Genomic DNA, 25,406 nt, shown 5'->3' with positions numbered 1-25,406 from the left:
TTCCTCATCTTATTTATTCTCCTGCTTGGCAGCGCTCAGAATTTGTTTCCCAGCAGGGGGTGTTGTGCACACTGGCGTTGATGGCCAGCGAGTCATCACTGTGACCAGAGGTCAATAAGTATCCAAATAGTGCGCTAGGTGCCCCGTGACCTCGGTTGTAATTTTCCCCATTGCACAGCCGCTTTTAGAGATTTGAGACAAAAATGTTTTGCGTTAAAGGTGATACATTGTATAATTGTATTAGAGAGCTCTGTAACCATGGGGTAAGTTGGGAGGGTAATGAGGAATCTGTGGGAGGAGCATCCAGTAGAAAGAACATTACTTGAGGCAAGTCATTTCTTCTTCTAATGGATTGTATCCTCCCACGGATTCCTCATCTTGGATAGACTGCCATAGCACTAAGACCATTATGGAAGAGGGAAGGAGGGAACTCCATGGCGATTATCTCACTGCTTGCTGGAGGACAGACCTGCTGAAACAAGATCATTTGCGGATACTGCATACAGGCAGTAGTGTTTTGCAAACGTGTGTATGAAGGACCACGTTGTGGCCTGACAAATATCCTTCACAGGTACCCATCTTTGGAGAGCAGAGGTAGCTGCCGCACCGCTAGTTGAATGTGCCCTGAAGCCATCAGGGATTTCCTTACCTGCTCGGGTGTAGCATTCAGGCACACAAAGTACTATCCATCTTGAGGTAGTTTTCTTCATTATTCCTTTACCAATTTTTGGGCCTGTATATCCAATGAACAGCTGGTATTCCTGCCTAAATTGTCTTGTCCTGGTGATGTAGAAACTCAGAGCCGTCATGGGATCGAGCTATGCAGCCTTTCTTCCTCCTTGGATGGATGAGGCGGTGGATAGAAGGCTGGCAGACAGACTGTCTGTGACAGATGAAACTTTGATAGACCTTCGGGAGGAACGAATGGCGCACTCGAAGAGTCACCTTGTCACTGCAAAAGACTGTAAAAGGTGGTTTATATACAGGACTGGGCCTGACCTTCGCATACTCTCTGGTTGGAGGAAATAGTGACCGAAAAGGCAGTCTTCTAAGATAGTAGCCTCAGAGGACACAAATGTAATGGCTCAAATAGGGAAGCCATGAGGAAAGTTAACACTAATTTTAAATCCCATGCCAGGACCATTAAAGGTGTCGCAGGGAAAGTGTTGGACACGGCTTTTAAAAATTGCACCACAAGGGGATTGAGAAATAATTACCCTTCTTCTGGCATGCGCTTGAAAATAGAAAGCGCTGCTAAGTAGCGGTTGATGGTGGCGACCTGTAGGCCCTGTCCTGCCAAATGAAGAAGGAAGGATAACACCCTTGAGGTGGCACATAAGAAAGGATACAAAGAAAATATGGTAGTAGGTGCACACCATATGTTATAAACAACCTTTCAAATTAGTCAATAAGTGCAGACAAGCTGGTTTCAGATTTTCAAGGTGCAGGGGAGTAAAAAAGAGGCCCTTGGCACAAGGACCCACTATACAAATGAAGAGAAAATGAGGATCCAGAGTAGGAGCCCTCCCGTCCCTTGCACATTGTCTATAATCCACCAAATAGGTGGTAATCAGTCATAGATATAGATACATAAAGTTCAACAACTGGATTCACGAGGAACTATTTACAAGACTATATATTCAAAGGAAGATTCTAGGAGAGATTCTAAGAACACAGACTGTGTAAAAGCAACAAATATTTTTAATCACATATTGACCAGATGTGATAGCAAGCAGAAACGCATTTCTCAGGTTCAATAAACTGTGGCTTTACGCATTTCAAGGAATGCTCCTCTTCATCAGAAGCCTATATTGAACTGTTGGTAGTTGATAGTAGGTAACATTGGAGGGAAAAGAAAAGGGGACACAAGATTTTATATTAACAGGAGGTGCCTGAAGTTGTGGCTCCTAAACATATTGATTATTAGATGGCACACAGCGGAGCACTTTCCTAAATTGCTTAAGTTTGAAGAAAACAGCACTACACATGGCACTGACCTGCGCCTCAGGGGAAAGCGAAGGCCTCAGTTTGATGCCTAGATTTTTATTACCAGCGATGCTGGGACTGGAACAACCCCTAAAGAAGGTGAACATAAATCAGAGGCCCGCAAGGGTGTAGAACAACGGGGGTCTTACGATTAGTACCTTGTCGGTTGAGTGACACCAACCAATTCCGAATTCCTAGGGCCAGGAGAATATGCACGAGTGTTACCATCTTGAATTTGTCTTTCCTGAGAAACTTGTTCAAGCACCTCATGTCCAAGATAGGTTGTAGACCTCTGTCTTTCCTTGGGATCAAAAAATAGTGTGAATACCACCCCCTGTTCCTTTCTTGAATAGGTACCAACTCTATGGCGCCCTTGTCCAGAAGAGAGGAAACTTCATGCAGGAGCAGCGGGTCTGGAACATGGGGTAAGCTGATTCGAGGGGGGCAATCCAGCGGGTGCTTTAAAAACGTGAGTCAGTAACCTTGGGAGACTACCTGAAGCGCCCATGCATTCGTAGTATTGGTGCACTCATTTTTGCGAATGGTGCGACAGACACTCCTTTAACGGCTTAGTGTGCCAGACATCCTTAAAGAGGTTTTGCAGAGGGGTCCACACTGGAGGGGACAGAAGCAGCCTGTGTCCTGCCTCCTCTACCTCTGGAAGATCAAGAGAAACGTCCCTGACCCAGTGGCATAGCACAAACTTTGGGGACCTCCCTGCAAGCCATACTGAGGGCACCCGCCTCAAGCTCCTTAAAGCACAGGGCACAACACAGCCCGGGATGGCCAGGACAGCCACGTGTGCGCAATGTCCATGATTATGCCGCGAGGGGGGCATGCACTACCCCAGGAGAAAAAGTGAATATGTTTGTTTTTTTTTTTAAACTTTATTTTAAGTATTTTCCGTATACAACAGAAAGAAAGAACAAACCATGCACCAACAGGGTGCTCATTAAACAATATCCCTCATACCCATCCCTTCCCAGTCACCCCCCCTCGTGTCTCTCGTTTACTGTGCAGATACCTTGTTGACCCTCTGTTCGATGCTTTCACTCCTGAGTATTCTTCTCTTGAGGACCATTCATCCCGGTCTGTCCCAATTGAGAGTTCGGGGTTTCTGAGTCTAAGAATTCTGTACTGTTTATCAGGTATGACACGTATGGACCCCATATATCCGGGGGGCGCGCATGTAGTGGAAGCGTTCTAATGAATTCTGTGTCCATGTCTTGGCAATATATGATGTCTTTTTCCCAGTCTTCGATCTTGGGGAGCGGGTCTTTGCCCCATGTCATTGCTACTCTTCTCCGGGCCAGAACCATGAGGAGTGCTGTCAATCTGCGTGATGCTGGTTGCATGTGTCTGGTAAGTCCCAGGAGGGCGCCTAGGGGGAGCTGGGTTATCTGCTCTCCCACAATTTTGGAAGTTTTCTGAATGACCGCGGACCAGAAGCGGTACACGCCTGGGCAGCTCCATGCCAGGTGGAAGAAATCTGCTTTATCGGATGAGCATCTTTCGCATTGGGCCGAAGTTTCTGGGTGGTGGGTCTTTTTTTTGGCTGGCGTATAATACGTTTGGTGAATGAAGTTAAAGTGGATCAATTTATATCTCGTATTTAATGCGATTTTTTGGGTTTGTCGGAGGATGTATGTCCAGTCCTCTGTGGGTATTGGCTCCAGAATGGCTGTTTCCCACTTCCTTTGGGCTCGGGGGTTGGGCCTTCGAGTGTCTTGTGTAAGAGATCTGTACAGGGTTGACACCAGTCTTCCCTCTCCCTGAGCTTGGATCGCCCTGTGTAGCAGGGTCCACGTGGGAGGCTGCTGAGGGAACGTGGAGAATACCCCCTGTAGGGTGTGGCGTAGTCTAAAATAGAGGAATACATCTAGGGAGGAGTTAGCTCCTCTGTCTCTGGCCATTTGTAGGGTTAGAAAAGTGCCCTCCGGGAACAGATCGCCCAGAGATTTAAGGTTCAATTTGTCAATCCATATGAGAAACACTTTTTCATTTGTGAGGGGTATTCCGGGGATGAATTTAATGAGAAGCAGGGGGGAATACCGTATGGTTATGCCATATTCTTTGGCCATCTTTTTCCAGATAGCATATGTCGATAGAACTGTGTTTAGTGTCTTGTGTGGGACTTGGAGATTGCTAATAATGACCGCGCTAAGCAGGTCCGGGGACGCTAGAGCTCTTTCCACTTGCACATGCGGACGGATGTAGTGAGCCGATTACCAATGACTCAGAAATTGTGCCTGGGCTGCCCAATAGTATTTTTCAACGTCCGGGAGAGCCAGGCCTCCCTTCGCTGTTGGCAACGTTAGGGTGCTGTAGGCCACTCGTGCCGGTTTCCCGGCCCAGAGTAGTTCTAAAATCAAACTCTTGACTTTTTGAAAGTAGGATTTGGGTACGAGTAGTGGGATGTTCGTAAAGAGGTAGAGCAATTTGGGGAGGATAACCATTTCCGTCAGGGAGGTCCTGCCCCAGAGCGTCAGCGGAAGAGGCTTCCATCTCTGGACACGTTCTTATATGGAATGTAACACAGTTTGGTAGTTATCTCTAAATACCTTGTGATGATTGCGGGACATGTAGATGCCCAGGTAGCGCACTTTGGACTTTTCCCATTTGAACCCATGATCATCCCTGAATTCTGTCGTCTGAGGGGTTAAAGGAAACACTACTGATTTAGAGTGATTCGTTTTAAGGCCTGACATTCTCCCGAATTTTATCACTTCGCTTATTACAGGGTTCAGATTGTCTTGGGGATCGCTGACGAATAGCATGACATCGTCGGCGTAGAGAGAAATTATCAGTTTATGGGGCCCCAGTTTCAAACAGCGGTGACGATGTTCGGCCCGTAGCCTCGATGCCACGGGCTCCATCACCAGGGCGAAGATGAGGGCTGAAAGCGGGCAGCCCTGTCTTGTTCCGCGTTCCAGTGTGATGCCTGGGGACCTAGTGCTACCAACTGTGATGTATGAGCGTGGCTTGTTGTACAATAGTGACACTAGTTTAAGGAAGAAGTTGCCTAGGCCCATCTGCCTGAGCGTTGCAAACATAAAGGGCCACTCGACCGAATCAAACGCTTTCTCTGCGTCTAAGAGAACTGCAATTGCCTGTTGTGACGGGTCAAGGGCCTCAATAACGCCGAACAGCCTCCTGATGCCATAGGTCGTGCTACGACCTGGGATGAAGCCGGCCTGGTCGCCGAGCACCAGGGCCGGCATCAGAGGGAGCAACCTCGTTGCTAGAATCTTCGCTAGGATTTAATTGTCCAGATTTATTAAAGAGATCGGCCTGTATGTAGCACAATCCTCTGCAGGTTTGCCGGACTTATAAAGTACCATCACGTTGGCTTCGCACATCGTGGGCGGGAGTGACCCTCGTTCTATCGACTCCTCGAAGACCTGACCTAGAAGGGGGGCCACTATTGAAGCGTGTGCTTTGTAAAATTCTCCGGTTAGTCCATCTGGACCCGGAGCTTTCGTGTTTGGGAGGGCTTTTATTGCTTCCTGGATTTCTTCCAGTGAGATCGGTGCGTTCAGGCGTTCTCGTAGTTCTGCGCTGACCCAGTAAAGTTCAGTGTCATTAAGAAACTCTTGTATTGCTCCTGGATCTGCGGCACCCTTTGAGCTGTACAGGGTGCGGTAGAAGTCATAGAATGCCTCGCAGATGTTTTCTTCGGTATATGCCAGTTGGCCTTGTGCATTCTTTATACGTTCGATGCGAGGTGGAGTTTTGTCGATCGAGAGAAGGCGAGCTAGCAGGGCTCTAGGCTTCTGCCCCTCTCCATATTGTCTGATCTGATGCCTGCGGACCAGGAATTTTAGTTCTCTTTCAGCCGTTTCTCTGAAGTTTTTGAGTTCCACTTTCATCTTGGCTTGGAGTCGTGGGTCAGGGGAGACGGAGGATTTGAGCTCTAGGTCTTTCAATTGGTGCTCACTATCCGTGAGTTCTCTGCGGATTTGCTTTAGCATGCTGTTTTCTTTCGCCAGGCATATTCCTCTCACATAGCATTTGAGTGTTTACCACACTGTACTAGCTGAGTCGACGGAGTTTTTGTTCGTGTCAAGGAAGGAGATTATTTCCTGGCTTAGTTCTGCAGCAAAGATGGTGTCAGTTAACGAGCCTGTTTTAAATCTCCAGTGAAGACCAGAGATTGTGGAGCCTGCTAGGGTGGTTTCAAGTACGACCATGGAGTGGTCTGAAAAGGACCTTGGCATGATTTGGCTTTTGCCCCATTCAAACGGGCTGCGGGCTGAGGCCAGGATATAGTCGATTCGTGAGCTGGAGTGGTGAACTGCCGAGTAGAATGTGTATTCTTTGGTCTTCTGGTTGTGGTTCCTCCATGTGTCTGTTAGACCAAATGCATGGCAGATCTCTTGGACCTGGGCACTTGCTTTCGAGGGCTGCCCTGACGTGTTGTGTGATTTGTCAAGCTTGGGGTCGAGTGGGGTATTGAGGTCCGCTCCCCATATAATGGTTGCTGCATTCGTCTCTCCCAGTTTGGACAGCACCCAGTTGAAGTTATCTGTTCCATCTGTGTTGGGAGCATAGGAGTTAACCAGGACCACCTCTTTTCCGGCTGGTATTCCTCTCACCAGCAGAGCTCTCCCTTCGGTATCTCTTCTTGAGTCGATCAGAGTGTAGTTCGTTCTCTTCTCTATCAGTATCGCGACTCCCCTGGCGTATGACAAATAGGATGAGAAGTATCGGTGGCAGCCTCAAGATCTGGCCCAATGAGATTCCGAGGACTTTGTGAGATGTGTTTCTTGTAGAAAGGCGATATTAATTTTGTGTCTTTGCAAATATTGGAGGATTTTCCTCGTTTTCGCCGGGTGGTTGCCCCCACGTATATTCCATGTGGCAATCCTATAAGTCGTCATTGTCTCGTGAGGGAAATTTCATGGGCATGCTGGGCCGAGGTTCAACGGTAGGCGTGGAGTCAAGGCATTCGGGGGGAATCTGAGGTCTTGGCTTCTGCTTGCTTAATTTCTGTGGTGAGGTTGGCGAGAGACACTTGGTGACTTCTTGGAACTGGGAACTCTCCCTTGAGTGGGCAACCCCCAACTGGCCCAAATAGAACTAACTCTGGTTGGCAAAACAGCCAGCTTTGCTGTGCATGGGGCGCTGGTGGCCCTCCAAGAGGGGCTGGTTCCCCACGTCTGTTACTGGATTAGTTCCATGGTGGTGAAAGTAGTTGCGTCTGGGTGATACTTTGCCTTAATAGTGTGAATCCGTCTGACGAGAGTTACGGAGGGTCTCTTCTGGGTCCATTGCCTCTTTGTAGTCTGCTGTTATTCGTGACGGGTCTGCATCCGGAGCGGTCTAGGTAGTCACTTGTTTCTTCAGGTGTATTAAAGAATTGGATTCTGCCCTCGTGTTGAATGCGGAGCTTGGCTGGGAACAGCATTGAGTATTGAATTTGATTTTCCTGCAGCCTGCTGTGAATGATCGTCTTTGCGCCTGTACCGCTTGAGAGAAGTCTGGGAAAAACTGGATTTTGTACCCCTCGAATTGGAGGTCACCTTTGTCTCTGGCGGCTCTCAGAATTGTGTCACGATCTTTGTAGTTAAGCAACTTTGCTATGATCGGACGAGGGTTCGCTCCTGGGATTGGCCTCGAATTGGGTACTCTGTGCGCTCTTTCGACGACGAACATCTTGGAAAGGGCCTCTTCACCAAACAGCTCAACGCAGATTTTTTCCACATGATCTTCCATCCTGGTAGCCAACTGGTGCTCTCTAACGCCTACTATCCTGATGTTATTACGCCTGGAGCGGCCTTCCAAGTCCTCATTTTTGGCGCATACCGCTTTCATTTGTGATTCTAATGTGGACACTCTGGATGTTAGGGAGGTCGAGCAGTCCTCAAGATCCGATACCCTCTGCTCCACCGTGTCCAGTCTGTCTGCGTGCTTGTCAAGTATGTGCTGGAGCATGTCTACTTTGGATGAGAGGTCGTCGAGCTTGCTCCCAAGGCTGCCTATACCGGCTTTCAGATCGAGCAGGATTTCTCTGATATCAAGATCCGGTGCCGCAGTCTCATCTTGGATTGCGCTGGGATTAGGGGATTGAGAGCGACCATCGGCCGCAGGTGCCTTGTTTGAAGAGCTGCTCTCGAAGTTGAGTTTTTTCTGGAGTCTGTCTGCCTTCCCCATAGTTGCTGTTGTTGTGGAAGCTCCTGTGCCACCTTTGGTGAGCAGTGCTACGGATTTGTCGTGCTTCTGCGAGACTGGGTTGTTGGAGGCGGTGATGGTCTTTTTCAGCGGGGTGCCGCCGGAGCTTGCTGTTTTACGGGCCGCGGCTCTGTCTCCGCTGCGCTCCCTCTCGAACTCCGGGACCGGGTTTTGCAGCTGCCTGGGCAGCCTATGCTACCCGGCATTGACTACCGTGGCCGCGCGATAGCGCTCCTGGAGTGTCGCCGGCCTCAATTATCGGGCAGACCCGGGTCGGGAGCCGCCCAATGCTCCGACGACCTCTGATCGTATGGTTGTCACTCGAGGGGACCCAGGAATTCGTGCGGCAGCCGTCGCGGCCACGTGGGCCAGGGGGGTACGCGGAGCGCTCGTACCTGACCACCCGGGCCGGGCGCCTGCCTTCGTTTTCCCCTCTCCTGTCAGTTCGACCAGGCTTCACCGGTTTTCGTGCTGGCTCAGCGGCCGCCAGTCCTCTCGCCGCTCAGGACTCCTTCCGGGTCGCCCACATAGGCTGCACCTAGTGTCCGCGGAGGGAAGGGGGCGGCACCTTCTTGTGGGAGATTCGCCACACACGTCCACCGGATCGATGAAATTAATATATCCCCCTGTGAGGAATCGCTTTCTCTACAAGGGGAGGCAGCTTCTATTGGAATACACCACACGGATGCAGCGATTTTTCAGGATATTCGTGGGAGCTCCGCCGAGCTCACAGGAAGGCCGCCATCTTGGACGGCTCTCTAGCGCCCTCTGTAAATATGTTTTGTAATCAAAGTTTAAATGTTTCACCTAGCATAAAAAGAAGGGGGCGGTGCCTGATCCTCAAATATACCAGCGACCAGTGGTTGCTTGGGAGTTATTTTATTGGAGGGTGTAAATATTTGCCACAAGTATGTGATTGCCACAGAGCATAGCGAGGGAGCCCAAACTAATGAAAACGGTTTGGGGGGTAAAGGGGAATTCTTCTCCATCCAATGAGAAAATGTTTTGATTAACGAGTTAAAATGGTGCATTAAGCAGCACACTTTCTGTGAAAAATTGGGTAAAAAGCCAAACAGTTTGCAATCAGTTTTGTGAGGTGTAAAATTACTCATGAAAAAAAGTACAATAGATGCAAGTCACCAAAAGTGTGCAGGCGCATTTCCCAATGCATTGTCATGCTAGTCCCTGCAATGCATGCCAGTATAAAAATGTTTTCATGCTGGCTGTGCCCATCCATTTTCATGTTGGCTCAACCAACATATACTAGTATTCCCATATAAGAACATACTCATGTTCCCTTTAAGATGTTTTTTATAGTATCAGTACTGGCACTAGGCACAAAGCTGGCTCTGCCAATATATGCCAGAACTCCTATGTAAGAACATATTCCCGCTGGTTTGGCCATTAAAAGTGACATGTCACAATAAGAAAATATGTCCAAACTAGTTCCAATGAAAGCCAGTCTAGACCCATAAAAACACTTATCATGCTTGCTTCATCAAAGATGGTGATTAATAAATGTATTGCCACAGTAATCAATGGCTAGAATGGCTTCACCAAAATGCCAGTCTAGCCAGGTAATGACACAAATTAACTTGCCTCAGCTCGAAAATACCAGTAAAACATGCAAAGCCAATAAAGGATGTGTCAAAAATGCTCTAGTGATCCCCAGTCTCCCAGGGCCTTACACACTCACACACGCACACACACACGCACACATCCCCTTTCACCCACCGGTCACACACGGTTTAAGTTACTTACCTGTAACTATTGTTCTCCAGTATGGGTCTGGCATGGATACACATGCTCATGAATATTCCCCTTCATTAGGCTGAGAATACTCAGTAAAAGAAAAAACAGTTTCACTTTCACTTTAAAACTATATTTCCCCTGTAAACCAATCACTGTCCTCTGGGTCATACTGCCCCATCCAATGACAGTCCTCTCCCTAAGCTCCACCACTGGTGGCCATCTTCAGATTTGTATCGCACGTTTCAGTATTTGACTCATTTTTTAGTTTATCGTTCGACCGCAGGTCGACTACCAGCAGCGGGGACCCGATGTCGGTGAAGATCAAGCTTCAAACTCTGTGCGAAATGTAGACTAAGAAAGGAATCCTTCTATGGGTTTTTCAGATCCCCTGGTATACTCCCCCGCCAGTTATCTTGCCACAAGGTCAGGATTTTTTCATACAAATTCAGGTGCTTGGTATACTTGTCTGACAGGACTTCTTTGCAAAAGTTCATGAGGTGAGGGTTATCCTTTCAGGGACGTCATTTGGGAGTTGCCAGGGGTCGCAGCAGCTACCCCTGGCACCCTCTCTGCTACCTCTAAACCTGTCCTTGTGACGCCTGGCCACTGGACAAAGAGGCAGTGCCAAAAGCAGATATCTGTTTTGTACCTCAAAAAGGCGGATGTAGATGCAGCTAAACATGCTACCGCTTTTTTCACCTGGAATCTAGATCTTGTTTGCTGGAGAACTAACAGGCATGCATAAAAACCATAAAGACGCCATCACTAACAGGTTGGCAGTCTATTAGTGATGAATGCCTGATCATTGGGTTCAAAGGTGGGGCTGTCTGTGCAGATCATACCCAGTACTGTAGCAACAGGAAGGGTAAGGGGCTAGGTCTAGATAGCAGGAAATGGGTAAGAGCAGCCTGCAGTAAGTACTCAATGACAGCACAGCATGAACGCACATCTCATCAGTGTTACTCATTGTCTGCTTTGCACATCCAGTGAGCCACTGGATCTGTGATGAGAGGGGCGTTCCCCATTGGCTTCTGACACCAGTCTTGCCTGGGCACTGTGTGACCTGACCCAGATCTGCCAGACCTACACCACAGGCACACTGTAGATAGACGCAAGGTGAGATAATTATTTTACGTGACGATGACCTACGCCTTTGAAGTAAACTATCTGTTGCTTCCTCAAGCAAAAGAATATATATATTTGGAAGAACAGCTCAGGGGTATTGCACTTGCTTTGCGTACAAGAGGATGCAGTGCAACATGGGTTCAGTTGCTGTTCCACTGCTTAAAAGCTGGCACTAAGCAAGATATAACAGACCAAAGAAAAACCCTGCAATTTCTGTGATCTGCAACACATCCTTCCCCTCTATCTCCCATCTGACAAAAACAAACTGTGGGTTACTTACCACATATGCATAAGAAAAGGTGATGGCTGGAAGGTTTCAAATCATTCATAGCCACTAGCACAGTTCTGGGCAACCGTCCAGACCTTCGTTTTTCTGGTTGGACTTGTGCTTGTCAGTTGCTCTTTCCAGTCTGTGGCCAGACACTTGGCAGGAACTGGATGTCTGCGCTATTGGGTTTAGGCCTCTTCGAGATGCTCTGTCTGTTTACAGTTTAGCCAGAGTGATGCACAATAGTCCAGGTTGTGGTGTTGGATGTCTGCTTACATTCACAGTAATTTGGTAATATGGGCATATGCACACTGATATTAATGCTACATATGGTGATCCGTTCCTGTATGAAATGTATATCATATTTATTAGAGTGATATTGTAACCATATTTTTCTAAGTGTACTGAGGAACAATGGTATGTGACGCTGCGTCCTGTTTTGTCAAGTGGTGGAAGGTTGTGTGTCATCACTTCCCGTGATGTCACTTGGGGGTGTGTTCAAATGACATCACTTCCTGTGATGTCATCAACGGTCAAGGGTTGTGTAATGTCCGCTACCAATGGCATGTTGGTTAATTGACGTCCCTGTTTCCTTTCTCCCCCCCATTTCCTCTCTTCTTATTTGTTTCATTAGTCTTTTTCTTCACCATACGTAGTAGCACGTAGCCTGAGAGGCTCAGTATATTTGCCTATGGTACCACTTGCTTCAGCTTTCCTCCAAACTGGCATCGCATGCGTCTGTACTTGCTGCTGCACTTTGTCTGGTCTGCATTCAAACATTAATCTTAGTATTGAATTGGTATTGGGTTTTATCTGCATTCAAACCACTTTGAGTATTGCCCGTATAAGCAATCTCCTACCATTCAGTTACTGGGTTGCACGCATGTCGGTATGCCGCAGTCTCCCGACTGGTATGTGAAGACTCAATGGTCGTTCCAAGCGTCTCCGACTCTAACCGTGCCTCTAGGTTGAAGCTCCCTCTCTGGTATGGATTCTCGCACTGGTATGGATTCTCGTTCCCCCAGCGCTTCCTGCAGCTCCATGATCACTCGCCAACCTTTCTCCGTGGCCTGGAGCAGGGAAAGCTGCCTCTCTGCACAACCGTACCTCCAGGAGGAGGTCCTCTGCAGCTCCCAGTGCTTCCACGGTTCTTCGGGTGTGTCTGCTGCGCCTCTCTTCCTTTCTCCCCATGTGTGTCTCGCGTATGTGTGTCTCGCGTTCGCAAGCTGCCGCCTGGAGTTGCACGTCTTTCGCACTGCTTTCACCAACACGTTCTCTCCCGCACTGTCTTTTCCATTATTGCGAATGCCATTTTTAAATGTCCTGCGCACTTTTGATCCAGCAAAACTAGCCTGCACTTTAGGCTTTGGGCTTCTCTTCGTCTGCATACACTCTTGGCACCTCTTCCCACCCACCCACCCAGAACATCAAACACACACTTTCCTACTCATTCACCCACGAGTCACTGACCTATAGCACATACATACATCTGAAACACACTTCACACATGCCAAATACACATCACATTTAAAAAATAAAAAGCCTTCTTACCTTTTTTTCCAGCTTTGGTCCGTCATTCCAGGCCACCCTTGGCTCCTCAACACTTGGAGAGTTTCCTGATTCCTGTATATAAACTGCGATGATGCCAGAGGAGAAGGGGTTGGAGCTGAACATAGCATGTGACACATGGCACATTACACGGTCAGCTCCAAACCCTACTAGGCGCATTCATCTCGCACTGCAAGCCCCGGTTCAGACTTCACCCTAATGGGTGAAGCCTTGGCCAGGGCCCCCCACCAGGCCTGGTCTGGCAGGGAACCCTGCACTACGGGAGCTGCAGGCCACCCCCCACTATGCCAGTGCTCTGACCTTGTCTTTGATGAGCTGCAGGCTGTTTGCCTTTCTGTCCGTAGCTATAGAAACAAAAAAGCGTGCCCTTCTATTGACTGAAGGTTGAGCAGGTTGCCTAATTGCCACAACTAAGGACTTTGCTGCAATCTTGGATGCCTGCATTTTCTCAAGACTGGCATCTGCCTTTTGGCCAAACAAATGTGAGCCGTCAAAAGGCATGTCAAGCAGCTTTGCCCAAATCCTGACAGAACTTGTGGCCATTGATCTCCGACACAATCAACCATGTTGAGTCCTGGCTGCAGGGATTGGCACATTGCTTCCTTTCCATTATCCATTAGGTTGACAAAACCATTCCTCATGTCATCTACTGGGATGTATGTGTTCGGCTGCCTCCGCAATCACAGATCAAAGGGTGTGTTTGTACTGGGTCAGATAGGGCTGGTTTGTACTTTTTGGCAAAATCCTTGTGGACTGCTGGCCCCAAGCAGGGAGTCTTCCAAAGCACCATCAGGTGATTTTTAATGGCATTGTGTAATGGAAGGACAGGTTCAATGGATGTGCCCTTGTCCCGAATGTCAGTCAAGTCACATTCCGTTATGTCGCCAGGTGGGGGACTCCAACCTATTGCATCCATCACCGCTGCCATGATTTTCCTATATGCCGTATTTATATGGTCTCTACAATCTCTTTGTGGGAATTCCACCTCGGGAGAGGTGTCAAAGCCACTTGCGTCTTAAAGGCCAAGAGCCAAGGTCAAACATCCTCGTTTCCTCATCCTGGAACTCCTTAGGACCTCGAGGAAGACCTATGGGCTCAAACCCAAAAGAGACTCATCAAAAATGCCCTGAAAAGAGGACAGAAAATCCCTGGTAGATTTTGGAATGAATCTATTTGAGGGATCCTACACTGTCTTCGACAGTTTGGGCTGTGACGTTGGTGGCACGGATGGAGCCGGAGGAATGTCGAAAAACGCATCAGCCACAAATGGCGTTGACAGTCGGATTGAGGACTTCACCAGTATTGGGATCTTAAGTGCACAAGGTAGTTGGTGAGTTGCGTCCCTGCCAGCCTTGTCGGGCACAGTGGGCTCAGAGGTTTTCTTCCTGGAGGAACAGAGAACGGGTGGACCCGCTTACTCGAAGACTCTTCCCACATATCCTCTCGGGAAGATTTAGACAGGAACCGCACCTGTCTGACTGGGGATGAGTCAGACGACAAATGCCTTCTCCTCTTCTTCTTCTTTGATGAGGAAGAAGAAGAATGACAGGAGTCGCTCCTCTAGTGGGATCTCTTACTGTATTTTTTGGACTGTTTCATTTCCTTTTCAGGTGTTTTATCGGCTGCAGAGCTCTTTTCTTCGGGTCGAACCTTCTATGGTGTCGTACTTGGAGACTTCAAAGATGATCGACCTAGGGCCAATTTGCAGGCTCTCTCCTTTAAGGCCTTTAAGACCTGATATGAGCCACGAGCCACAATGTGCCATGACGTGGTCTGTAGCAAGGCACTACAGACAAACTCTGAGTGTCGGTAAGCAACATTTTTGAGCCGCAAACAGAGCATTTTTTTAAACCGGAGGTTTTCGGAATAGACATATTGGCAAAGTCTACCGAAAAGTCAATGAATTTTGAAGAAAAATAAGTGTGTCAGAATCAGAAGTAGTGTGCTGGGCATGAAGAAAAAAGGAACAGAGGTCAAAGGGGACTAAATGCGCTATTTGTACCCACATCAACGTCACATCCAGTCATGAAGACGACGACTCAACAGCCATTGATGCCAGTATGCACGACATCCCCTGCTGGGAAAACGTTTCAGAGAGCTGCAAAGCAGGAGAATGCATATCTAAGATGAGGAATGAGTGGGAGGACATAATCCATTACCACTATTGTTTTCAGAAGGCATAGGAAGGAAGCTTGAGGGCAAATTAAATAATTAGAATAGGGCATGAAGAAGTTAGATACGTTTTGATACAGCACACCTGTGAACTTGATCAACCAGTATATCTTTTTTTAAATTATACAAATTTATGGAAGTCCCATATCACAAGAAAATACATTGAGTAAGGACAAGTCTGATACATTTCCACAAAATCATGTGAGAATCCAATTCACTAGATCACATGTTTACACAGTTCAGCCATAGCATCTGGTGCATGAGAATCTGAGACTTAAAGGAATCTTCCTAAAGCTTTGCAGAGTCCTGAATACCTACCTGCTACAATCAGCCTATAACCAGGAGGCACACACCACTCAGGGTCTGATTTTTGGAGAGTTGTTAAAATGTGGATGCCATAGTGGTCCATGTGCTTTGTGCCGGTGCGCGCCATTAGCATTACACCAAATGTAATATTGCAAAGACTGGTGTCTTTCGGCCATAGTTTTAGAACCTCCTTTTTGATTCTGTTTGTTAGTGGAGAGAAGCTAAATATAGCTTATCCTGAAGATAAGAAATTAAACGATTGTAAGTACAGTCTTTAATAAACCGTCAGATAGGAATTCACTCCTGACCTTTAACAGCTACCACCCTGCAAGTCTAAAAAACAATCTACCATTTGGACAGTTCTTGAGGTACCGCAGAAACTGCTCTAAACTCACAGACTATGAACATCAATCAACCCACCTGGATACTAAGCTACTAAACAGAGGCTATCCCAAACGCATAGTGAGGCAGGCTCGAAAAAGAGCCAAGAACATACCCAGAGAAGTGACACTTGAACACCATGGGTAATGAGAAGATACCAACGAAAATATTACAGCTATATTTAGCTTCTCTCCACTAACAAACAGAATCAAAAAGGAGGTTCTAAAACTATGGCCGATCCTCAGTGTAGGCGAACATACTCTAGACACCCCCAGGTTTGCCATGAAAAGGAGCGTAACCTACGAGACTCCCTGGTACATACGTATAAAAATACTGAACCCAAACCAAACACCCTGTGGAATCTGAGCCCGGCAACAAGACACACACCCTGCGGCACATGCAGCGCATGCTCAACCACTAAGAGATCCACCAGCATTGACATAGGATGGCACTATCCGTGGACCCAGAAGAACCTAACCAACTGCAACAGTAGTAATGTCATCTACATCATTACATGCCCCTGTCATAAACGCTATTTGAGTATGACTAAGTGACCTATCAAGACGAGACTGGCAGAACATAGATCCTGCATACGTACAAAGAAAATAACTGCACCCATGGTGGAACACTTTGTATCGCAGCAACATGACCCATCTGACTTCACCTGGTCAATCATTGAAAAAATATCAATACCGAAAAGGGGAGGCAACATCCAGAACCTTCTCTATAGAAGAGAACAGCTATGGATATTTCGCCTCAAAACAGACAGGATAGGCCTCAATGAAGCTACCAGCTGGCAAACCTTGGCAACCTTATGAGAACTTTGTTACTACACACAAGGCCTAGCCCTCTGGCTCACCCAGAAGAACGCATATCTTTCCGTGCAACAGAGGGAATGTCCAACTGATACTGGACACGCATCCTGCACAATCACCATCTGTGGGTCCCCAGAGAAACAACACGAATTATAATCAATGCATGTTGCACCAACACTACCTGTATGTTCCCATAGAAACAAAACGGTCTGGAAGCAATGATGCACCATCAGTGCACATATACAATGCCTGCGCTGAATGCCTAACTATGCTCATGCAGGCTTCTCCCAGAAAATGGAGGAGAGTTTTCTCTCCATGTCTAACATATGCCAAGCGTTTTTTGAAATGTTATTTCAACTGTTTTTTAATTGCTTTCTGAAATGTTTGGTGAAATGCCCTTTGAATTTGTTTCTGGAATAAGGTGTTTTTACGTGCCCTTAATGCGATATTGTGCCATTACACGGCAATAACTATGTGGTGACATGAGGCACTGAGGGAGTACTAAAATAGCCCACTGTCTAGTGAATAAGATTTATTTCTGGGCCCTACCACACTGCCCGGGACACTCCAAGATGGCGGTTTCCATTCTGCGTTTAGGCAGCCATCTTGACTGCCCCCACGTGGCACCCCGAGCATCATGGCAACAGATATACACAAGATCTGGCGAGCCACCGCGTTGAGAATTCACACGCGGCCCGCCAGATGCAACACACGCCTGAGACGCGAGCAGAAGGTAAGCCCTTTGCAGGACCTGGCGCGCACTCTGTCACTCCCCTGCGAGCGGGGTCGAGAGAGAGAGACGTGGACCCGGGCCAAGACACTGAATAGAACAGACAGGATCGACCGAAGCCGATCCTGTCTTTTGATGTCATTTCAGCGCGAGCACAGGCTTACAAGCGCGGCTCTTTTCTAGGATAGTATTCACTTGCGAACTGGTTTTAAAGTATTATCTTGAGTTAGAAGATGCTCGAGATCTTGTATTTGATGCATATGACAATACAGTTTGTCCTGTCCTTGGCCCCTAGGTAACAGGCTGCCACGTCCATCGTGTACCCAACAACCCATCCCAGAAAGTACCAAACCACTACTTAACATGGAGAGGGTAAGATAAAAATCCTGTGTTCATGGTAACGAGGAAAATGCAGTTTTACTATCAGAAGAGAATTTAAAATGGGAAATGTATCTCCTGTTTCTCTCCCCCTTCCCTCCTGTCATCCCCACAGGTGTTGAGCAACAATATTTGCAGACTACACTGTAGATAAAGTCAATAAGGCACGCAGGCTGGTGCCTTCCACATAGCTCTGAAGAATGTGGTCTATCTACAATACTCCACAGAAACCGGTCCGACACATGCCAAGCTCCTTCTAACCTAGCATGTGCCTTTTAGCACTACACAGTGCATCAAAGCAAGATTGAGAGAAAGACAGCGCACGTTAGCTCCCCTCAACTTGTACAACCAATTAACCTGTGTGGTTTATTCAGTGTGATATCATAGTTTGATAACCCACAGTTGGCAATCCCCGAACAGTCCCCCCTCTCTTGTGTTTTTGTAGTCAATGTTCTCATACCATGCCATTAGTATTCCTCGATGATGATGATCCCAACACATTGTGATCACTGTAGTTTACAACAGTGGTCGATAATAGATGCGTCTAGAGTGTTGCATGTATGGTGCAACGCAAGGTGCAAAGTGCAGGTCTGCGATACATGTAGTGCATGTTTAGGTGTATTGTAGCAAGTGAATGTGTACAACTGATTTTTTTACATCTTTGGTCATTTATATATGTTCTTCACCTTCTGCAGACAGTTATGTTGGGGCCTCATAAGATGATGCAAGCAGGCAGTGAAACCTTGACCGAGGTTGCCACAGAAACTACATGGTAGATGAACGAGCATGGGAAGGGACAGAGCCAAGATGTGGTCATCTCTGATCGTCCAACACCTAAATCTGCTGGTCTAACATATATGTGGAGTGAGGTGGATACCATTACAGTGGAAAGCTGCGAAGACATTGTGATTGCTGACCTTGGACACGCAGATAGCCTGATGGTGGGATTGGAAGATCACAACAGTCATGTGCATTGTGAAGTAACAGTGACAACTTGAAACACCAAGCCTCCTACATGACTTAACCTGGCAGTAGACAATGTGACCTAATGCAAATCCTCAATGGGTGTGTGAAGCATCAAACTACAATGACCTAGAAAGCATTTGCACCACAGTAGTAACTAAACTGCCAGTCCGATAGCACAGCGAGTAGAGCGCTTGCTTTGACATCTGTGCAGACCCTGCTGATGCAGGTTCGAATCCCGACAGGGCCAAACTCAGCCTTTCATCCTTCCAAGGTCGATAAATGAGCACCACACACCGTGGGTAATAATAAGCAGCGCACAGCTACCTGCTGGTTTGTAGCGTTATATAAATGCTAAATTATTATTATTATTATTATTATTATTATCATTATTATTAAACACAGCAATGACAGGAACTGATTTTAAGGCCATCAACAAACTGTAGCATGTGGCCAAAGATTGCACATCAGCTCATCTGAATGATATCTACAATGCACTTCAAATATATTACAAGGTGAAATCCTAAAAGTAGTAGCAGTGTGCCTTTAGAAAAACAGTTTCGAGGTCCATTAATGGGATTGCTTCACACACAGGAGAATAAATAGGACCTATTTCCAAATTGCTGGCTGCACTACCACTGTCTGTTGCCTTTATCATTTTTTTATTGTTATTTATCTGTTTCTCCTCTGCTTCGCACTTTCCACTTCTCCCCCGTCCATGCATTTTTCCCCTCTCCCATGCACTTGCGCGTTCTCGATGTCACTGGGCCTAGAAAAAAATCGCTGTTTTGTTCTCCCCTGTTCCCCTCCCTTGCCTTGTCACGCTCTGAAACACTTGTGTACGAGCGCAATAGCAATAAAATATCAATATCAATACTAACATCATTTCTTAAAATGGGCATCCCAGCAATGTTTTCAGAGCCCTCTGCTGGTACAGTGACCACTCCAAGTGCATCATCATCTGGAGGGCATAATAGTCTGTCATCACTCATTGTATTTGGTGTGACAAGGTTCCCTGGTGGTATTCAGGGGAGCCTGCAGGGGTTACACAAAAATCAAATCGGTAGCACCTTCTCCTCACAGAAGGGATATGCCACATCCCCTCACCTTCAGTCACTACTAAACAGGAGTTAAGACTGTTCTTAATAAACCAGGCCACTATGGGAACAATGGGACAAGACCACGACCAAAGGCAGAATTACCTTTTCTGTCAAAGGTAAGACCTGGATTGGCTTTTGAAAGGGTAGCTGAGGATTTTGGAGGGATTTCCCATGGGGAATGCCCAGCCAAGTTCAAAGGTGTTGCAAGAACAACAGGGAACATGTCCCTCTCTAAAGGAACGTAGTCTTGCCTGTTTAGCCAGTTAAACAAAGCCATGACCACACAGAAGCTTAGAGGAACAGTAGATGAAGAGAGAATCACCAGAAATGACAAATGTGGGGGGCACTTGCCAGTAAAACTCATCGAGGGCGTGAACTAGACAAAACAAACAACCGGGGAGATGCCGAGCAGCCACGTGTTATAGCCTCTGTTCCATCAAACCCACCCAAGGGGAGTCACGGGATGGAGATCGCCCCAACCAATCATGGAAGAGCCGTCCGCACAGGCAACAGGTACACACCATCAGCCTGAAAGCCAGCCTAAGGTGCCAAGTGTAGGGAAAGTATGGTATCACAAGTATGACACTGACAAATGGATACAATTTGTAAAACCTTTATTGAAATTGTTGGGGTTGGAGAAATTGAGAATTTTCCTAAAATGGGAGTAGTCTCTACCATTAAACGATAAACAAATCACTCCTAGTGGCATCAGTAAAATCAAAATGGCCTATGCTAACAAAACCTAATGCATGCTCTATCTCTTACACGAAAAGTGTAAAAGGAGAAAGGTATGCAAAAGGAAAAAATCAGTGTTCAAAAGAATAAAGGTAGTTGAACCAGCTCTCCTCCTCACATTTCATCTCATGGAGTAAGGCTGTCCCTGTAGGCAGGATGACACGTTCTGGCTTGGGTTCTAACACTCTAAGACAATCCAAACCGTGGATTGAGGCCCATCTGGCCTTCCACGTTAAAGTCTTTTCTTGACTTCCCAAAATTGTTTTCCAACTTAAAGTTCACATTTCACAAAGGTACCCCTCTGTCGGGCTCAGTCCTTCACGTCACATTTCAACACAAACTTGCAAGGGTTCTCCAGTCCCCAAGTTTACTGTACTTCGGGTCGCCCTCAAAACGGGCTCGGATCCCTTTCAAAGACTTTCGAATGTGAGTGGGCCTTTTATCGGACCACAGCAGGACCACTTTGACTCAAAGTTCACTCGCTATTTGTTTGAACTTCAAAACATTGTAACTTTCACCGAGACTTTCGAATGGACGATTTCCTTTTGCCGGACCACTCTGTTATTTAATATCGCTGATTTCCCAGCTGCTTTTTACTTCAAAATTCATTCACATGTCTGCCCTTCTTTGGGTCCCATCCACGGTATTGCGTCCGTTCATTGACACCCGTTTTTCCGATGGGTGTTTTGCTGCAAATTTTTTTCCCAAAAACCCCATCAACATTTTTTGAGGGGGTGGGAAAGGGCAAATAAAGGGGGGGGGATAAAAAAAATTGCTAAATGATGGGGAGCTGGGGGGAAGGATGGGAGGCGGTGCAAAAATAATGTAAAAACTATTTAGATTAGGTTTGTCAGAAGAACGGGTGTCGATAAAAAAACATAGAACCCACATCCACACACGTACAGCTTACACTTGTGATACAATGTTGTTACTTCATTCGCTTTAAAACACACCAGTCTCTCAGGTCGCTTGCCAACTCACCGGCTGTGTGCGCTTCTTTGTTTTGCTATTTTCAATTCACGAGTCAAGGTTAGTACCACAGGCTTGGCCTCGCCTCCCCAACTCTGACGTTCACCAGGGAGCGTTGCTGGTGTCCTTGGAAAACAATGCAATCTTCACTTATGAGATCTCACCTCATCCCCGTGTCTTTCACGGTCTGTCGCAGGCAACAACCTCCAATAGGGAACCCCTGGGGTTTTCGACCCGCTGCTCTCGTCCCTTGGTCTGTTGCTCTGTTCCAGTAGGTGTGCCCTTGTCCTGGAGGTTCTGCTCGTGCTTGTGTTCTGCCTTGCTCAAGAGTGTTTCTTTAGGTGTTGCCTTTTATTTGTGTGAGGAGAGCTAACTGGTATCACGTGTATGCACTTAGTGTAAAATGCCTGATTTTGCCTGACCCGTTTAATGGGACATGTCCAGTATGATGTGAGAGGGTTAGACTGGTTGCTCTCAGTCATCCTCTTCCTCAGGCCTGTGTTTGTGAAGAAAAAGGTGGGGGGGGAGGGAGTTGGGACTTAGGATAACCCTATAAAATAGGATGGGGTAGATACAAAAAAAGGGTAATTACAGAATCTCACCATCGGCTGCCTCACCCCCTCTCCCAGAACACCCATCACCCAGGTGATCCTCCCACACCGCCCCCCCTTCCAGGAACTTGATCCAAAAGCGATGACCATGTCCTGGCCACCTGGGTGACAAGTCCCTGAGGACTAGCGGGTGAGACACCCTTTGGTTTCTCACACATGACACTATAAGAAGCCAAATCACAGCTCAGTTTGTGGGCTGTTGGGGTGGAGAAAGGACAGAGTGCATGGAGCAAGCGGAAGGGGTTTGGAGCAGGAGCAAGAAGGTGGCTGGAGAGTGGAGCAGAGGTGTTGTAGAAATCAAGTGGAAGAGAGATAAGACCGCTTGCTGAGAAGGAAGTAAAGGAGGTGATAGTCAGTTCAGCAGATGGGGGGATAGAATTGCGGGAGAGAGTTTATTGGAGGAAGTTGGAGACCCAATCAACCCTCACTAATGATGCTCATAGAGACTGAATCATGTCTGGGGTTGCTTGTGGTCTAGTGCAGAAGAGATGTGACCAAGCAGTTCGGGCTAGACTGCCCCTTTAGGAATGGGAGCAAACCTAATTTGCATATACATTTTGATAGTTCTTTTTCTACAGATAAATTATTGGAAAACAATATGATGACCACTTAATAAATGATAAAAAGGTGCTTTTTAACTTTCCTTCATTGACCTGGATTATTTTTGAGGATTGGCGGTGCGTCCTTAGCTCCCGGGAGGGAGTGCACAGTGACTTACGGGCCGGTGAGCCCTTTCAACCTCTGCACGTAAACATCACAAAGCACGTCACTGTCAGATGGTAGGACAGAGGACGGCATTGAGGCTGACTGTCTGGATTTCATCACAGACACGGCTACAGAAGTGGCACCTTTCGCAGAGAAACCGCTGGAACAGAGATATTGGTAAGCACATGCCCGTTGTTACCAACACTAAATCTGCCAAATTTTGAATATCAAGGCAACTAAATTCAGCTAAATCTGTTTCAACTGTGGACAATAGTGAAGTTTCTGTATCGAAAATTACAAATGACTTCACCCCTCTATTAGAGGTGGAAACACAAGCTAACAAACACTATAAATCCAATTGTAACCTGGAAGAATGCTCATCAACTTAATTTGATTGGCTAGGATTGAGGGATACCATAGTTGCGCCTATACTCGTAGATCCGTCAGATGTACTAGTAGACCCCTCTTTCTATATTGGAAGGCCGTTCTTGCTTGTTGTTAACACTAACATCAACATACCTATTCCATGTGATTAAACAGACTCTGTGAAAGCTGTTCTTACTTCAGGTATCACTCTGCTTGCTCCCATACTGCTTGCTAATAGCAACACTTTAGTGTCATATAATGGACAAACAGATTATTACATATACAAACTGTGACTTCCGTGATGCTTTGAATACTATCCCATCACCTTCCAGTAAACAGAATACTAAACCATTTTATCAAAGCAAATCCCTATCTATCAATGATATTGTGGTGCACCACTCAGGCCATGAACTAATGAATGAAAGTGAATGATCTACTTGTCCACTGCCAAGTTTAAATTCCACCTTGTCCGATGAGGACGATATTGATGAATACGATAGCAGAAGTAATTCCATCACTCTAGATGACATCAGCATCACACCACCGCAACAACAAGTTCTTGACTATTTATTGATGTCATTGATCAAGTTGTGTGAAGACCTACATAAGACATCATTATGTCATACTATTCTTTTGAACACAATAATTGAGCAGTTGAGGCCTTCCAGACAAATGACAAATGTGGCATGCATTCTGTTGAGTTCTATCACTCCAGCACTAGAACACATAGGACCGCGCTCCACGAGGAATAAATCCTGTTGCATAATAATCTGGACTACCACAGTGATGGACAATAAAAACAATCCTACTAATGATTGCTCTGATAGTTCTCCCTCCTACTTTGTCAGAAGAACAATTTTTACCTGAGTCGGGTGTAGCCTCTACAATTTCTTTGGATGAATACAATATCAGAGATATAAGTATTACAAGACGAAATAAGGACGCACTCATAAGGCTGAAAAAGCAACATAATACATTTTCTAAATGCAGGGTGGTACGTGTACGTAAGGAAAACAAGAACATAATTAGCAAGGAGCAAAAGAAATGGGATAGAAGTCAATTGCTTTCTGATAATTCTTATTCTTCCTCCCAGATTTTGATCGCTAATGATAGTGGTCTTTATGACATTGCTCATACTGAAATGACTGGCACTAAGGGAAAAGGTAACACTAACTTCAACAAGCTGCAAAAGAAGAAGTGTAACATAGAAAGGGCGAAAGGAAAGGAGTTTAAATTTGGCACTAAAGACATACAATAGTATCTTCCAATGCATGCCCCAAATTATTCAGATAAGACACCATCAACAAATAATTTGCGGATAAGCCCTACTGTGAAAATATAGAACCTACTAATGATATCTCAGTTTTGCAAGGGTGATACCTTCTATTCAATCAAGAATTTGCACCTCTAAGGGTACTGTGTAAGGAGTGATGATGCATGTTTAAATCATAATGATATGGTAGCTAGTCATAAGCAGATAAATGGTGGCAATAAATGAATCAATTACATGAGAGAGCCTACAAATGATTGCATTGTGACAGTGCCTATACCTTGGGATTGTAAGAACTTCGGCATTGGTGAACGGCAGCGCAAAACCTTGACAATTAGGAAAGTCCTTAGAACATAGAGCTTATTTTGTCGTTAAAATGAATGTTTTTTAAACTGCTGTCATATTGCACTTACTTCATCTAATCCTACTTTTATGGACCATTATTTCTTCAAACACTGATTAAGTCCAGATACTCGAGGATACCAAACTTGCTGCTACAGGTGTACATTTTTATTCTGATAGACTTTATTGCTGCTAATGTGCAAAATCTGGTAGAAATGGCTATGACTGCTCACTTGAATTTGTTAGAATAGAATGTGGCCATTGTGATACTACGAATGGGCTTGAATACTCTCAATGCACAGTGCAGCAATGTTGTAATTGAAAATATCTCGGCACATAATAGGATAGAAGGTGAGTGTAGGAATCAACAACTGTTCATAACATCAAGATAGCATCTAATGGGCAGGGAAAAACAATCATACAATTCGAAAATGAATCCGATGTTTCCTGTGGTACTGAAAACGCTTATTGGAATTAGCTGTTTTCTTGTCTTCCATCTTACCATCTGACCTGACGTTAACTGTATTAACTTAATTTCATGCAATACCCATGCCACTCCCACTTATTTGGAGAATACAACTTCATATCTACTATTAATTGCAGTATCGTCGTCTTACAAGAAACTTGGAACTGAAGTTCTAGAACTCGATGGCAGATGTACCATTCAAAGGGTAACCACTATAGGTAGTTTG

General features: G+C 46.2%; 1 protein-coding gene across 3 annotated transcripts in view; it reads right to left on the bottom strand.

The window, feature by feature from the left end:
* WDR27 (WD repeat domain 27) overlaps positions 1-25,406 on the bottom strand; it is a 2,413,256-nt gene that overhangs the window by 1,128 nt on the left and 2,386,722 nt on the right. The window lies entirely within an intron of this gene.

Source organism: Ambystoma mexicanum, chromosome 4p (genome assembly GCF_040938575.1).
Source record: "Ambystoma mexicanum isolate Mex_15411 chromosome 4p, UKY_AmexF1_1, whole genome shotgun sequence".
NCBI lineage: Eukaryota > Metazoa > Chordata > Amphibia > Caudata > Ambystomatidae > Ambystoma > Ambystoma mexicanum.
This window is presented reverse-complemented; position numbering and strand designations above follow the sequence as displayed.